Below are 18,176 nucleotides of genomic sequence, written 5' to 3'. Positions count from 1 at the left end.
GGACACCAAAAAACAACCAATCTCTTCCTTTGCATAACATATACTCTATCATGGAAGACAGCATAGACATATATGTATACATACATATGGTTATATGTAGACATAAATGTATACACACCCACATAAACCTATATATATGTATATGTATACATATATATTGTATATGTTTGTGAGAGTATGTGTCTCTGATTCTATGTCTGTGTGGGTAGAAAATATATTAATTTCATATATACAAATTATCTAGAAAATACAAAGTCATTTCTGGGGAAAGACACCATCAGCTGGAGACAGGAAAGTCCTCTTGTAGAACATGGATGGCCTTTTACCTCCTTATTCTTAGAAGCTAGGCCTCTCTGACAGGCATCACTGGGGGAAGTCTAGCTAAGTCAGCGAAGCACTTGGAGGGAAAGATTAGAGGTAGCAGGTGGTCAGCCTCCTCTTGCTGCTGTCTCTGGAACTAAGGGGTTGCTACATTAGCCTAAAGTCTGCCAGTGCTACACACATATCTTCAGATGTGTCCAGGGAAAGCTCAGCTCAGCTCTACAATTCGGTCTTCTCCAGCCCGAGTAAACTGTTTTTCAAAACCCTATGTTGTCCTCAGACTTCCTTGTTAGCCTTGGTTCACAGAATTTGCCCCTTTCATCCAATCTATATGTGACATCAATCCCCACAGTAACATACCAGGCAAATGATCATCCAGGTTTTCTTTGGTTCCCCTCTAAAGAGGGGTAAATCACCCCTCCTTCAAGGCAGCCCACTGCACATTGGGATAATTCCCATTTTTAGAAGATTTTTCTGAGGTCATGCCTAAATTGTTCTCTTTATAACTTCCAGCTGTTGCTCATGTTTCTGCCCTCTAATCATTCATTCACATGACAGACCTTTGTGTTTGCTTTCTTGTTTCTATGTCCCTGTTTTCTCTGAAACTCTTTATTTAAGCATTTCTTAGACTAAAATAGTATTCCACTAAATTCATATAACATCATTTGTTTAGGGATTCTGTCAATTGAAGTGTATCCCTTTAGTCTCCACTTTACTACTACCTCTACAAAAATTGTTAGAATATTCTTGTACACATGTGTACCCCTCTTTTAAAAATCTTATTGGGGTATGGATATAGGCCCAGGTGTAGTATAGTTGGGTCAAAAGGTATGCTCAGTTTCATGCTTTTGGAACATGATTTGAAATTAATTTTCAGAATGGCTGGACCAATTCACAGTGGCAACAACAGTTTATTAATGGGTCTGTTTTGGCCCAATCCCTCCAACAATTGCCATCTTCCCTTTTTATTGTCATTTTTACCAATCAATTCATAAAGAACAATCAGTCACTCTCTTAACTATCTATCTTCTTATCTATATATATGATATACATATGATCTATATATATGATATATAGATATATGCCCTATTCTTCAGGGCTGTAAAATAGAACTTCAGAGTTACTTTAATTTTCATTTTCCTAAAATATTAGTAATTTGGGAATTGTTCCAACTGGTGGATAGTTCTTCCTCTGAAAGCATTTGAACATTATCACTTAGGAAATTTCTCTCATGTTTACAAATTAGAATCTCTTCTCCATGTACCTTACATAATAGAGAAACTTGCTGCAAAATTTTTTCCCCTTTTTACCTGCTTTTTTAAAGTTTAGCTGCATTAATTTTCTTCTTATAAAAAACATTTGAGTTTTATGTACTTTAAATGATCAATTTTACATCATAGGATCCTCTCTGTCTCTTCTTTGTTCTTGAATTTTTCCTTTATCAATAGAAGAGAAAGGTAACGTCTCAATTCGAGAATTTGTTTGTAATGTCTCCCTTTTGTCCAGTTCATGTACTCATTTAAATCTTCTCTTGGTTTGTTTAGTCAGATGCTGCCTTACACCTAATTTCTGCCATACTGCTTTTTTGAGTTTTCAAAACCTTTTGTCAGAGAGAATAGGCCAGCAGTGCAGATGGCAGCATCTGTGGCAGTGGCCCGAGGAGAGGGCAGCCCTGGTTCCCAGGAGTAGCCCAGGGGCATGCTGACAAGCATTGAGCCTGGGAGTGGAGAGGGGTGGGAGCCTTGGCCTCAGAGTGGTGGTGGGGGGACCTCAGGTCCTGGGCCTCAGCCTCCTCCTTTGCTTCCAGGGCAGCAGCTTCAGGCTGGACAGACCTAGCAAGGTAGTGAGCTGCTGGAGCACAGCAGTATGTGCTGGGAGTGCTTGGGGCCCAAGCAGGAGCCACTCCTGCAGCTCTGCCTGCACTTGGTGTGCGGCCATTGCCTGTGGCTAGGCCCGGCCTCTTCCCCTGGCTGCGCCACAGACTCTACCTCAGGGTCGGCTGGTGCCAACAACACGAAAACAGCATGGTGGTTGATTATCTGATCTGCAAGCAGCAGTCCTTTGCCAAGGACATGGTGTCAATCTACTTCATGAGAGACAGCCAAACCAAGGCACCCCCCAGAACCCAAGGATGCCAATCTGTGCTCCAGGTGTGAGGACAACTCCCCTGCCACCAGTTACTGTGTCTAGTGCTTGGAGTCCCTGTGTGAGGCTTGCATGGAGGTGCATCAGCGGGTCAGTACACCAAGAACAACACCATCTGCTCCACTGGTCCTACCAAGTACCGTGATGGAGAGCACACTGTCTATTGCTCAGTCCACAAGCACGTGCCCCGATTCTGTTTTGCTACACCCTCACCTGAAGGGATTGCCAGCTCAGTGCCCCCAAGGACCACCAATACCAATTCCTGAAGCATGCTGTGAGAAACCAGAGAAAGCTCTTGGCCTCCATGGTCTAGCGTTTGGGGGATAAGCATGCCACCTTGCAGAAGAACACCCTCCTGAGTGCACACTTTGATCGCCAGGTGATGGATGTGCAGAAGTGGATGTAAAAATGACTGTCCTGCAAATCATGAAAGAGCTGAACAAGCACAGCGGAGTGCTGGTCAACCATGCCCAGAAGGTGATGGTGGGCCAGGAGGAGTGCCAGCCCTGGACTATGACCAAGATCCAGAGGCACCAGGAGTACATCTTGCACTTTGCCTCCTGGGTCCTGGAAAGTGATAAAAACATGGTTCTGCTGCTGTCAAAGAAGCTGGTTTACTTCCAGTTTCACTGTGCCCTCTAGATGATTGTGGACCCCGTGGAACCCCAGGAGGACACGATTTCCAGTAGGACCTCAACACCTGGATCAAAAGCGCCAAGGTTTTTGGCAAAATTGTTTCAAAAAGGAGTGATCCATGGACCCTCCCCGACTCCCAGCAAATCTTGAGGAGGGAATCAGACCATGGACCTGCCGGAGGGCTATGTGAACTATGGCTCAGATGACCCCTACAGAGCTGAGCCCAATGTGTCTGTGATGAAAAGGTCTAAGTCAGGTGAGCGGGATGTGAGTGGCCTCATGAAGAAGGTGCCCAGGATGATCTTGGAGCACCTTGATCTGGACCTGAGAGTGGACAGCCAGGTTCCCCCCCACCCCAAGGTCTTCCCTGGGGACAACCAAGGAGGACTACAACCTCATTGTCATAAAGAAAGTGGGTCAGCCAGGGGCATCAGGGGTCTTCCTATGCCACTTATGGCCATGGTGGAGTAAGAGACAGAGGCTGCCATTGGAGTCCCCCCACATCAGGGGCAAAATAAGTAAGTCCATTATCAGCACAATTATTCCACATTGTGCTAGAAATACTAGTTATAGAAAGAAGTCAAGAAAAAGAAACTGGACGAACAAAGTTAGGCAACGAGAAGACAAAACTACCCCTCTTTGCAGGTGAGATATGATGTATTAAGATCACTCTAGAGAATCAAATAAAAATCTAGTGGAAACAATGAAAAACTTTAGCAAAGTTGCAGGATACAAAATAAATCCATGTAAATTATCAGCACTTCTATAATACTACCAACAAACTACAACTATCCGCAGGAAGAGATAGAAAGAGAAATTCCATTAAAATAACTACAAACAATATAAAATAGTTGGGAATCTCCCAGCCAAGACCAACCTATGGATTACATGAAAACAATGACAAAATACTCTTCACATAAAGACAGATGTAAACAAGAAGAGAAATACGAAGTACTCATCAATAGGCCAAGCCAATAAAAATGACAATTCTTCCTAAGTTAATTGACTTATTCAGTGCAACAACAAACTATCAACAACAAACTATCCAAGACTTATTTTGCAGAACTAGAAAAAATAGTAATCAAATTCATCTGGGAAGAACATAAGGTAAAGAATTTCAAGGAAATTAATGAAAAAAATGCGATGGAATGCAGTGAAGCAGTACTAGATTTGATAGCATAATAGAAAGCAGTGATCATGAAAACTATCTGGTACTAGCTAAGACATAGAGATATGGATCAGTGAAATCAGTTAGGTACACAATACACAGTAGGAGATGACCACAGCCATCTAGTATTTGGTAAACCAAAATAGCAAAGCTTTGCCAGTAAGAACTCACCATTTGACAAAAATTGCTGGGAACACTGGAAAGCAGTTTGGCAGAACTCAGTATAGAACACCAATATGTCCTAAAACATACCAACATGAGGTCAAAAGGGTTACCTGATTTTGATATAGACAGTGCTATCACTAGAAAATCAGGGAAGCAAGGAAAAATGTACATGTAAGAGCTATGGATAAGAGAACACTTTATGCTCAAACAAGAGATAGAGAGGATCATGGGAAATAAGATAGATAATTTTGATTATGTGAAATTTAAAAAAGCTTTTGCACAAAAGAACCCTAATACAGGCAAAATTAGAGAGAAAAGAGCAGATGGGGGGAAATTGAAAGCAAGTTTCTCTGATAAAAATGCTATTTTTCAAATATAAAAAAAAGTGAGCCAAATTTACTTTTTAAAAAGCATCATTCCCCTGTTGATCAATAGTCAATGAGTATGAACACGCAGTTTTCAGAAGAAGAAATTAAAACTATCAATAATGGCATGAAAAAAATGCTCTAAGTCACTACAAATTTGTGAAATGCAAATTAAACCAACTCTGAAGTACCACCTCAAACCTATCTAACTGCCTAACATGACAGAAAAGGAAAATGACAAATTCTGGAAGGGATGTGAAAAAAATGGGAAACTACTGCACTTTAGGTAGAGTTGTGAACTAGTTCAACCACTTTAGAGAATCATTTGTAATTATGTGCAAAAGACTATAAAAACCCTGTGTACACTTTGACCCAGTAATACCAGGATTAGATCTGTACCTGAAAGAGATAAATGTTGGGAGGGAAGTGGGAAAATTGCTACACTAATATACTGTTGTTGGCATTGTAAACAGATGTACAAAAATATTTATAGCAGTTCTCTTTGTGGTGGCCAAGAACTGGAAATGGAGAGGATGCCCACCAATTGGGGAATTGCTGAACAAGTTGTGGTATGTGATGTAATGGAATACTACTGTGCTATAAGAAATAACAAACAGGTATGAACTGATGCTGAGTGAAAGGAGCAGAACCAGGAGATCATTGCACACAGTAACAACTATAGTGTGGGAGGAATATTTCTGGTAGACTTAACCCTTCACAGCAATGCAAGGATCTAAAACATTCCCAAAGGACTCTTGAGGCAAAATCTCATGCACATCCAGAGAAAGAACTATGGAATTGGAACGCAAAATGAAGCACAATATTTTCTCTCATGTTATGCTTTGTTTTGTTTGGATTTTTCTTATAGTTAATCCCATTTATTTTAGTTCTTCTATGCAACATGACTAATGTGAAAATGTAAATAATAAGAATGTATGTGTAGAACCCATGTAGGATTGCATGCTGTCTTGTGGAGGGAGGTACGAGGGAGGGTGAGAAAATCTGAGACATGGTAGTGATTGTAGAAAACTGAAAACAAATAAATTAATAAAAAATAAATAAATCTCAAAAAAAGAGAACTGTTTTTGCAACATCCCATAAGTTTTGGTAGGTTGTCTCATTATTGTCATTCTCTTGAATGAAGTTATTGATTGTTTCTGTGAATTGTTGTTTAACCCACTCATTCTTTAGGATTATGTTATTTAGTCTCCAATTAACTTCTGGTCTATCATTCCATGTACTTTTATTACACATAATTTTTCTTGAATTATGATCTGAGAAGGATGCATTGACTGTCTCTGCCTTTCTGCACTGGACTGTGAGATTTTTATACCCTAAGGTGGACAATTTTGGTATATGTGCCATGTACCACTGAAAAAAATGTATATTCCTTTCTATCCTCATTCAATTTTCCCCAGAGATCTATCATATCTACCTTATTCAGAGTTTTATTCACCTCCCTAACTTCTTTCTTCTCTATTTTGAGGTTAGATTTACCATGTTCAGAGATGGAGAGGTTGAGGTGCTCTAGTAGTATAGTTTTCCAGATTATTTCTCCATGTAACTCCATTAACTTCTCTAAGAATTTGGATGCTATACCACTTGGTGCATATATGCTTAGTAATGATATTGCTTCATCGTCTGTAGTGCCTTTTGGCAGGATGTAGTTTCCTTCTTTATCTCTTTTGATTAGATCTATTTCTCTGTTTGCTTTGTCTGAGATTAGAATTGTTACTCTTGCTTTTTTACATCAGATGAAGAATAATATATTTTGCTCCAAGCTTTTACCTTGACCATGTGTGTATCTCCCTGTTTCAAATGAGTTTGTTGCAAACAACATATTGTTGGATTATGGTTTTAAACCATTCTGCTATCTGCCTCCGTTTTATGGGATAGCTCATTCCATTTACATTCACAGTTATGATTACTATCTATGTCTTTCCCTCCATCCTCTCCCCACCATTTACGCTTTTATTTCTCCCTTCTCCCTTCCCCTCCAGAATAGAGTTTTAATTTTTGACCATTGCCTCCCTCAATCTTCCCTCCTTTCTTTCAGCCCCCCTCCATTGATTTCCTCTTGTCCCTTACCATTTCTTCCCTTCCTTTTAACCTCCCCTCCCCTTTCTTTCTCCTTTCACCTCCTACTGCCTGTAGGGCAAGTTAAATTTCCACACTTAACTGAGTTTGTTGTTCCCTCCTTGAACCAAATCAGATGAGAGTAAATCTCAAACAGTGCTCATCTTCCTCACCTCTTTCCCTCTACTATATTATGTTTTTGTGCTTCTTCCTGTGATGTAATTTACCTTGGTCTACCTCTTTCTTTTCACATGTCCCATTACAGTCCCTACGTACCCATAAATCACATTTTTATCATCACATCAGTTAATTGATAACTGTTTTCTCTATGTATGTATATCCTTTTTTAAATATCATAATAAATATACAAGTATCAAGATTTGAAAATATCATCTTCCCTTATAGGGGTGTAAACAGTTTACCCATATCGAATAACGTTTTCATTTTTCCCCCTGCTTACCTTCTAATACCTCTCTTGAGACTTGTATTTGAAGATTGAATTTTTTATTGAGCTATGGCCTTTTCATCATTTGCAAATCTCTTGTTTCATTGAATGTCCATCTCCTGGCATGACATATTATGCTCAGTTTTGCTGGGTGATTGATTCTTAATTGTAGTCCAGGCTCTTTGCCTTATAGAACATTATATAACAATCCCTCTTATCCTTTAATGTAGAAACTGCAGGGTCCCATGTGATTCTGACTATTTTTCCTTGATGTTTCTTTCTGAGTGCTTGCAGTATTTTCTCCTTAACTTGATGGTTGTGGGATTTGGCAACAATATTCTTTGGAGTTTTCGTTTTGGGATGACTTTCATGAGGTGATTGGTGAATTCTTTCAATGACTGTTTTGCCCTCTGGATCTAGGACCTCAGGGCAATTTTCCTTGATGTCTCAGAAGATATGTCCAGGCTCTTTCTTTCATCATGGCTTTTTGGTGGACTAATAATTCTCAGATTTTTCTCTCCTGGATGAATTTTCCAGGTCAATTGTTTTTCCAATGTGATATTTTACATTTTGGAGCCACAGACCCACTCTAACTGAAAGGAAATCAAACCCTAAGAAGCTGAGGTTCCTAGTATAATATCACCTATAAGTTGGCATGGTCTTCTCAGGTGCCATACTTTTATCAGACATCTTATTAAAAGGAAAACTGAGGCCTAGAAAGCTGAAGCGAATGGCATGATATCCCCCAAACGGGCACAGTGACACAACCTCTCAGTTCATAGAGTCCAACCCCCTGCTGTTCCTGAAAGGGAAACTGTGGCCTTGAAAGGTGAGGTGGCAGGAGTGTGATTATCCATAACCTGGCTGGGCCTCACGATATCATATAGTTCACCATGATGCTGTCATAGAAAGGGAAACTGAGGCCTAGAAAATGGAAATAACTCCTCAGCTTTCTAGACCTCATTTTCCCTTTCTTAGTGTTCTGTTGGCTCCTTGTGACCCCATTTTGGATTTTCTTGACAAACATACTAGAGCATTTTGCCATTTCCTTCTCCAGCGCCTTTCACAGATGATGAAACTGAGGCTGGATTTGAATTGCGATCATCCTGACTCAAGGGCCTATGCTCTCTCCACTGTGCAACCTAGCTGCCCCTTTACCTTTACTACTTTTTTATTTCACCTAACCTTTATTTCTCAATCAAATCCTTGGTTTCCACTCCATTGTCTGTTTCCTGTACAAATTTTCTTATACTGTACTAATTAATTTCAAATTTTTGCTATATTGAATGGCATAGTGTATACCATTTTCTTTAAGGCAACTGTTTCTAATTTACCTAAACAATTAAGTTCTCTTAAATCATTCACATAAAAAAATACAGTGGTAAGGTACAGCATACTTTGTAAGCTATAAGTAACTAAGCAAAACTGCTATAGTATTACTAATAATTTGTTTTGTGTAAAAAAAAAATACAACCTAAACCTGTGTTAAAGTGTAAAGACAATATGGAAACTTCAGCATTTGACAATCCACTCCCACCTCCACCAGCAGTATCATATACCATGTTTATTTTTTTTCTTTTTTTCTTTTAATTAAATTATTTTATTTATTTTCAGTGTTCTACAATCACTTCCATATATCTTAGATTTTCCCCCTCCTCCTCTTTCCCCCTCCCTCCCTTTTCCCTCCCTAAGATGGCATTCAGTTTTATATAGGTTCTACACATACATTCCTATTAAATACATTTTCACCTTAGTCATGTTGCACAGAAGAAATAAAATGAATGGGATAAATCACAAAACAAAACATAATACAAAAGAAAATGAACTGCTTCATTCTACAATCAAATTTCATAGTTCTTTCTCTGGATGTGGAAGGCATTTTGCCTCAAGAGTCCATTGGGAATTTTTTAAGTCCTTGCATTGCAATAAATACTAAGTCTACCAGAAAAATTCCCCACACAATGTGGTTGTTGCTGTGTACAAAGTTCTCCTGGTTCTGCTACTTTCACTCAGCACCAGTTCATATAAGTCTTTCCAGGCCTCTCTGAAGTCTTCCTGTTCATCATTTCTTATAGCAAAATAGTATTCCATTACATTCATGTATCACAGTTTATTCAGCCATTCCCCAATTGATGGGCATCCCCTTGATCTGCAGTTCTTGGTCATCACAAAGAGAGCTGCTACAAATATTTTTGTACATGTGGGGCCCTTTCCCATTTTTATGATTTCTTTGGGATACAGTCCAAGAAGTGGTATTGCTGAGTCAAAGGGTATGCACATTTTTGTAGCCCATTGGGCGTAATTCCAAATTCCTCTTTAGAATGGTTGGATCAGCTCACAGCTCCACCAACAATGAATTAGTGTTCCAACTCTGCCACATCTTCTCCAGCATTTATCATCTTGCTGTTTTGTCATGTTAGTCAATCTGATAGGTGTGATGTGGTATCTCAGAGTTGTTTTGATTTGTAACTCTCTAATAAATAGTGATTTAAAGTAAGAGTAAGCCTCACTTTTTCCCTCTCACCTCCCCCCTTCTCCCTTCATTGAAAAAACTTTTTCTTGCCAAGTTTATGAGACATAGTTTGCCTCATTCCATTTCTCCCTTTCTCCTCCCAGGAGGACCTGAGTTCAAATCTCACCTCAGACACTTGACACTCACTAGCTGTGTGACCTTGGGGAAGTCACTTAATGCTAATTGCCTCATCCTAGGTCATCTTCAGTCATCCTGATGAATATCTGGTCACTGGATTCAGATGGCTCTGGAGGAGAAGTGAGGCTGGTGGCCTGCACAAACCTCACTCACTCAGAAAACAAAGTCCAGTGCAAGTCATGTCATCATTTCTCTGATGACATGGTGGTCTTGGCAATGAAGGACGAAAACATACACATCATCACTCTATTGTACCAGCATCCGCATTTGAAGAACCAAGTTCCACCATTTTGTCACATTCCCATCTTAGCCATGTCACACTGGGTAGACCACTCTTACTGTCACTGTAGGAGTTTACATTGTGTACACATTAGCTTGAGATATGAATCATGAAAAAAGTAACAAAACTTTCAGTTCTGGGGTGATCCTAATTAGGAGGGTGACAGTGTGTTCTGTTGTTGAATGAAATGAAGTGAAATGTCAGATGCAAAGCTCTTTATACTGCTTGCATTACTGAATTGGGTGAAAGCTCTTAAAAAGGGGTAAACTAAAGCACAGAAGGGCCAGGATGCTTGCATAGGTATGTGTGTGATTGTGATAGACTCAGTCACAGGATTCCCACCATGAGGCCTTTGATACTGATTACCTTCCCACTGCTCCCCCTAGACCTGTGTTGCCTTAGTGCTGAGCAGGCCAGATTCCTTTCTCCAGACGTAGTTCCCATTTCAGCAGGACTGTCATCTGTTGCCCCTCTGGGATCTGTACCGGGTGTATGTATGGAGAGTGGAACGTGATGTGTCATTCTTGGCAATCTCTGCCATTGGCAAGAAGTCTCAGTCCTGCTGCAAAGGTGCAATATAACAATGGAGATACTCCTGTATATACTTGTATGTGTACTCTGTGTGTATTCTGGCCATTGGGGAACCATAGCGATAGCAGTCACTCAATCCCTAACTGAAAACTGTTTTTATCAATGCCTTTCAGGAAAACAATGAAACCCCTTCTTTATGGAGGTGATATCCCCAGAAGAAAGGTTGTGGGGCAAAAAATCAGGAGGGAACTCTTGTTAAAACATTCAACAAGTCCTTGTATTTTGGTGAGAATCCCTTCCCTCTGTTCCTAAAGGAAGTCAGTCCGGGCGAAACAAGTCTCAGTTGTCTCCTGAGCATGCATAGGGAGCTTTTAGATGAGGAAGCGTACCTTGGCTGAAGCTCCACACAGCATTTGTTTTATGTGGCCATAACCACAGTAGCTCCCATACCACCTCAGCTATAGCCATGCCTGTAACTCTCAGAGTCATCCTCCTCCCTTTGAACCCTCTGCCTGCCACATCACAGGGAACCTTTCCTGCTTCCCAGGCCCCCTCCAGAAGGGCGGAATGTAGAAAGACTCTCTCCCATTTCTTCAAAAATGGACAATAGACTTGGAAAGTATCCTAAAAAATCTACCTAATAATAACACACAAAAATCAGCTTTTCTCATTAAAGGCACATATTAAGCAAGTTTAAAACAGACAGAAGCACTTATGGAATACAGAGGTGTAACACTTCACTTAGCAATACTAAAAATGAATCAACAAAAATGAAATAGATGATCAAGCCTGGATGTGTCCAGTGTATCTAAAAGTGGTCAATCTCTGGGGGAATCCTATAAAATAGCAAAGATCCAAGAGTGCAGTCCAGATGGAGTCCATACTGACAATCCACAGGATTTCATCCAACAACGTGTGTACAGAGAATCATAGAGCACATGCTCATCATATGGGTTTGTTTATAGAAATGGGGAGGATTTCTGATGGCAATCCCACTTCAGATCATTGTCAGCTGAAATTGCAGATTTTGCTTCAGGAGTCCAGATTTAGCAATCAGCACAGACTATGGAAGGAAGTGGCAGAAACTGAGCAACTCTTCACTGAAGGTTTTAAAACATTAGTACCTAATCAATACTTAGACAAGACATGAACTGGTGGCTGGAATTATCCATCAGAAGCTCAATATCTTTCACATGATAGATTTTTCCTATTACAAATGACCCCAGGAGAGATGTCTTTGGGAATTCAAAAAAGAATTGTACTGGAACTGAAACATTGTCATGGGACAAAAATAACATTGCCCTCTGACTCCCATCTTCTAGTCATAACACTAATTCATAAAAATTCAAGAACAATATTTTTAATACCATACCAAGTGTACCTAATCTCTAAGCCACCTGCATGAAAAGCTGGCATCATATGGAGACCTAGGGGAAGACTAAAAACATTGTGGGAACAGTGCGAGGAACATGTGATTCACACATTCCTGTCACCTCCAAGAATTGTCCTAAAGATGTATTCATGGAGCCCACAGCAGATGAATTAACATCCCAATACTCTGATTGAGTTACCAGAGACAGTAATTCTGTGCAGCGTTCTGAAGGACATTACCCAGAAAAGAATCAGTAGCATGATATGTAAATTCCATCAAAAAGACCAAGGGAGATGAATAATGACGATAATAATAAGGACAAACACTTCTCTTGTGCTTCATGGTTTGAAAAGCATTTTGCAAAACATCTTATTTGAACCTTACAGACACTTTGCAATTTGCTTGCACAGGTATTCTTGTCACCCCCATTTGACAGATAGGAAAATTAATCTTTAGAGAGTTTAAGTGGCTTACCTATGGTCACTCAATGAATAAGGTAGAACTTTAGGCTAGGTCTTCTGCCTGCAATTTCAGGTGTCTCTCCGCTATGCCAATTCACTATTGGCTGGGAAGCTGGTGCTGGAAAAAACAAAGCCCCTCGTCTAAATAGTTTTAGAAAGAAATTTCTTAAGTCCCGTGAACACTGAGGCAGAAAAGAGAGATTGGCTCCCTCTTCTCCAGATTCTGGAAGGTTTATATGACAGCATTTAGACCAGGGTATCCACACATAAATGGTGGGGACGCTGCCTACCTGGGTGCCCACCTGTCTGTTCCAGTCCAACCCTTCCCACCAAGCCAGTTCTTTGTCTTCTCAGCCTGGAGAAAGGAGGCTTAACCCTGCCCCTTCCCCAGCCCTATTTTCTTCCTCTGCCCTGGGGGATGGGAGGAATCCAAGTCCCATTCAAAGACTGCTGGTTTGCAGACGCTGCTGCAGATCCTGTGCTCTTTCTTCCCTTTTGTGGAGCGAAGCACATCCCTCCCTCAACCTACCCTTTCTCCTCTTTGTCCTCCAACTTACTTTTTGTCCCCTTTCCCCTCCCCCTTTGTCCACCCCTGTCTGTCTTTGTCCTACCCCTTCCCCTCTTTCTCCTTCCCCTCGCAGTTTCCATTAAGTGGCTGACCCTCCACAACCCCAAACTGAGCTAAGCTGCTGATCCACCTCCATCCCCAGCAGCCTGCTCTCATGACCCTGGGAGCCTGGTCAGCTTGGGGCCCCCTCCCCTGGCCAGTTTAGGTCATGGGAGTTGAGAGAAAGTACTGGGGGGGGGGGCTCCCCACTGCTCTGGGGCTGATGTTAGAGATTCCCTCCCTCTTCCCTTCCCCTTCTGTCCTGGGAGGAGACTAGCTCCTCTCTGCAGTGAAGTCACAGTCCTCACCCCCTCCCACTCTATGTTAAGTGTAACTCTTCTTTGTCTGGAGGAGGATGTGTGTGGGTCAAGCAGAGACTGATCTGAGTGCACCTCATCCACTTTTATTCCCCTTCCCCTCTACACCCCACCCTGCCCTCGGTTAACCCCATCTTCCAGACTGACCTATCCTGAGGATCCTGCTAGGGCCTAAACGGATGTGAGTGAGACAAGTGCCCCCTCCCTGCTCCTACCTTACCCTCTCCATTTCTTCTCCTTCTCTTCTCTTCAGTCCCGTCCCCAGCCTTTGCATGAAACAGAGCTTGCCCTCCACAATTAGCTTCCCTTAGTGCCCCGGGAGGATGTGTGTAAGGGTGAGTGGAAGGGTTTGGGATTATCAAAATCTTTGTTTATGGGTGTGCTGTGTATGTAGGTACTATAATCTGTGTGTGTGTGTGTGTGTGTGTGTGTGTGTGTGTGCAGGGGTGATCATGTTTGTGTCTTCTGTTGCCTGGGGCTTCCTGCCTGCCCAGAAACTTGTCTGGAGTTCTTGTACTTGGGGGAGGGGTGTCGTGTATTCGGGTTAGGTAGAGGGCAGCAAGGGGAAGCATTTGGGGACACTCCCTCCCTCTATCCCCTCCTCAAGTGGAGTTTTCCATCCTTTTTTCCTCCCTTCCTCCCATCCTGGGCTTGTCCTGAGGGCTGGGGACAGAGGAGATAGTCTAGAGACTCTTCCACTCACCTTCTCCATAGCATCTCCTTTGTCTGGAATGGTTTAATTAAAGGATATATATATATATTTTTTATTTTGGTTTAAATCAGAACATGGGGAAAGGGCGGTTTCTAGGTATTTTGTTGTTGACCAGAAAGAGGGGATGGTCCCTGAACCTATGAATCTCTATGATTTACAGACGGAAAGAAGAGAATTTTTTCAGTGTGCACATCTCTCCTTAGGAGGTAATTTGGGTCATTTTGTCAAAAGGTTATTGATAGCTTGGATTTCTTCCTTCGAAAACTTTCTGTTCCTTTGATCTATTGGAGAATAGCTCTTAACCTTGGAAAGTGGAATCAGTTCCTTCTATATCTTCTATATACAACAGTCCTTAGAGTACTGCAAAGATCTTTTTCCTTATTTAATTGCATTCCACCTGTTTGAGCAAAAACATTTCAAATTTAAAGAAGCAGAATCATCCATTTTACATTCTGTGATTTTCACAGTTGATTGTTGTGTCATAATCTCTTCCCATAATAGATGTGAAAACTAATTTCCTCCTTGCTCCTCTAAGCTGTTATGGATTCCCCCTTGACGCCTAATTCTTGTGTCTATTTATACTTTAATTTGAAATATGCAGTGTGAAATGTTGCTGTACTTTCAAATTACTAAGAAACTGATTTTCCATTATCCCATCTATTTTTTTAATCAAAAAGTGTGTCTTGCCCTTCCCTCAGCCCAGCTTCTGTATTTGGATTTATTAAATACTTTTGTTTGCTTGCTTCTGTACCTTACATACCCATACTTTTCCATCTATCAGCCTCTCAGTTTTTAACAATTTCCAGTTGTTTTCTGGACAACTAGGTATTCTGCAGGGCCTGAAGACAGGAAGATTCATCTCCTTGAGTTCAAACCTGGCCTCAGACATCAGCTGCACAACCCTGGGAAAATCCTGACCCTGTTTTCATCAGTTCCTCATCTGCCAAATGAGCTAGAGAAGGAAATGCCAAAACACTCCAGTGTCTGGTCAGGAAAACTCAGTCAGGACTAAACAGCAACGATAATTGTTTTCATAATCACTGATGTGTAGCAGAGTTTGATATCTGCTCTCGATAGCCACTAACCCCAGAATCCTTTCTTTTCTCTTCCATCCCTCCATAACTTCCCTTGAGACACTTGACCTCTTTAAAATTTTTTATTAGTGTTTTCTGTTGCTTCTCTTAACACAGTATCCTATGTATCTCTCCCTCTCCTCATCCTCCAGAGCTATGCCATGTAACACATTGCATTTTTCTTTTAGAGAGGAAAAGAAAAGCAAGCACAACTGATCAATGCATTCTGGAAAAAGGTTTGCAATGTGTAACACCAGTGGACCTCTCAGCTCCTGGACAGAGTAGGGTGAGGGTGATGCTGTATTCTCATGTTTCCTTTACAGTCGCACTTGATCTTTAATATTTTGTGATGGGTACTTTTGATTTTTTGTATGTGATTCTTCCTCCTTAAATTGTTGTACTTACTGTGTGTGTGTGTATATATGTATGGTTTTCTTGGCTCTGCTGAATTCACTTTGCATCAGTTAAGTATTTTCCATACCTCTCTGGACTTATCTAACACATCATTTCTTACAGCATGGCAGCAGTATTCCATGACTTGTTTAGCCATTCCCCAGTTGACAAGCATCTACCCTGTTTTCAATTCATAGCTGTCACAAAAAGTGCTGTCATAAATGTTTGGAAGTACGTGGGGACTTTTTACTTATTGATGCCTTCCTCAGGGTGCAATGGAGTCCTTGTTTTAAAGGTTTTGGACATTTTTTTTTTTTACTTTCCTTGCAGATTTCCAAATTATTTCCTGAAATACATGTATCATTTCACAGCTCTACCAACAGCGTATTACTTTATGTTTATTTTCACAACCTTATTTAGGTATCAAAACGTTCTTTGTGCCATAAAAGGAAGTTGATAGGACTCTTTCCTTTCCTATTGTTTCAAATAGTATATAGAGTATGGGGATGAAATGTTGTTTGTTTTTTTAATATTTAGTACAGTTCTCTTTCAAATCCATGTGGTGTTGGGGATTTGTTCTAGGGAACTCATTTGTACCGTCTTCAACGTCTTCTTTTAAGGTAGGTTTATTTACGTATTCTATTTCCTCTTGTTAACATGGGCACTTTGTATTTTTGTAAGCATTCATCCATTTCATGTATATTACCAGTTTTCCTGGCATATAATTGGGCCCAATAATTCCTAAGCACTACTTTAATTTCATCTTCATTGGTTATGCATTTTCCTTTCTGTTTTTGAGACTAGTAATTTGGTTTTCTTTCTTTTTGCTAACCAGCTTAACTAATGATAGCACCTAGTTTTATTTATTATTTTTAATGTTTAAAAATTTTCATAATCTCATCTTTGATTGATTTATTTCCACTTTGGTGTTTAATTGGAGACCTTTCATTTGTTCTTTATCTACTTTTTAAAATTTCATACTCCCTTCGTTTCTTCTATCACTGTTTTATTGATGTAAGCATTTAGAGATAGGAAGAAAGTTCCCCTAAGTGCTGCTTTGGCTGGATTCCACAAATTTTGATATGCTGCCTCATTGTTGTAATTCTCTTTAATGAAATTATTGTTTAGTTAAGTGATTTGTTCTTCAATCCACTCATTTTTTTAGGTTTAGATTATAGAGTTTCCAATTAATTTCTAATCTGTGTTTCCACACCTTGGTCATTTATATTGCATTGTGATCTGTAAAAGCTTCATTTAATATTTCTGTATCTCTCCATTTCTTTAGGAGATTTTTATGTGCTGATATATGTTCATTTTTTTGAAGGTGCCATGTAGAGATGAGAAAAAGTTATATTCCTTTTTATTTCTATTCAGTTTTCTAGAGGATTCTATCATATCCAAGCTTTCTAATATTCTTTTCCCCTTCTTAACATCTTTTTTATTTATTTTATGCACAGATTTGCCTAATTCTGAGAGAGGAAAGTTGGGGTCACCACTTAGTAGAGTTTTACCATTTCCTTCTGTAAATCATTTCAATTTTTCTTTTCAGAAGTTGGATGCTCTGCCATCTGGTGCCTATTTTGTTAGTACTGGTATTATGTTATTGTCTATGGTACATTTTAGCAAGATGTACTTTCTCTGCTCATCGCTTCGAATTAGGTCCTTTTTAGCTTTTACTTTGTCCGAGGTCGTGAGTTTTACCATTGCCTTTCATGCTTCGGTTAAATCCTAGGTGTGTTTAGTGGGAGGCTGCTAGGAGCAGGGGGAGAGCAGATTGTCTGAAGCTTTAGGCATTTTCACACTTTTCACAATATTGTTCTCAGTCCTAGTTCAGGGGGTTGAAGGGTTTTTGTGGTTCCAAAGTGATGTGATTTGGGAATAGGTTAGTTCATTTCTTTCCTGGTCTGTGCTCTGGTCCTTACACAGAAAGAACAACTGATACCTTGGTACTGCAATTGATGTTGCTCCAGAGGCTCTCTGCTCCCTTTTGATCAGAAGTGACCTTACTCCTCAGTACCCTTGTGAAACAGGCATCGCTAGTGATAATGTTCCTCAGGGCCCCTGCACCCTCTTGCCAGAATGTACTCCTCTCTGCCTTTGAACTGTAAAGACAACGGAGCAACCAAACAGCTTCCAGTGTTGTATCTTGTGCTGGCACAGGGGTCTCTGTAATGTCTTTCTAGCCAATTACTAGATCCCCTTATTATCTCTGACTTGAGAGCCCCAAAGCTTCTGCTGCTTCTGACTATTAAAATTGATAAAATAAACAGGATAATATAGTATAATAAGAACAGGATAAAAAGAGATAACAAAAATAATTAGAAAATGACTCAGTTACAAAATTTCCAACTAAATAAATAATGATTTCGTAGTAATGATTGACAGGCTTCCTTTAAGTCAGGTCAACTAATTCCTCAGTAATTAGTGACAAAGGAGTGATTTCAGAGTTTCTTTTTATG

At 40.2% G+C, this 18,176-nt stretch overlaps 1 pseudogene; it reads left to right on the top strand.

The window, feature by feature from the left end:
• LOC140516266 (transcription intermediary factor 1-beta-like) overlaps positions 1 to 18,176 on the top strand; it is a 45,580-nt pseudogene that overhangs the window by 3,748 nt on the left and 23,656 nt on the right.

Source organism: Notamacropus eugenii, chromosome X, assembly GCF_028372415.1.
Source record: "Notamacropus eugenii isolate mMacEug1 chromosome X, mMacEug1.pri_v2, whole genome shotgun sequence".
NCBI classification, from domain to species: Eukaryota; Metazoa; Chordata; class Mammalia; order Diprotodontia; family Macropodidae; genus Notamacropus; species Notamacropus eugenii.
Note: the sequence above shows the minus strand (reverse complement) of the source record. Positions and strands in the feature narration are given on the sequence as shown.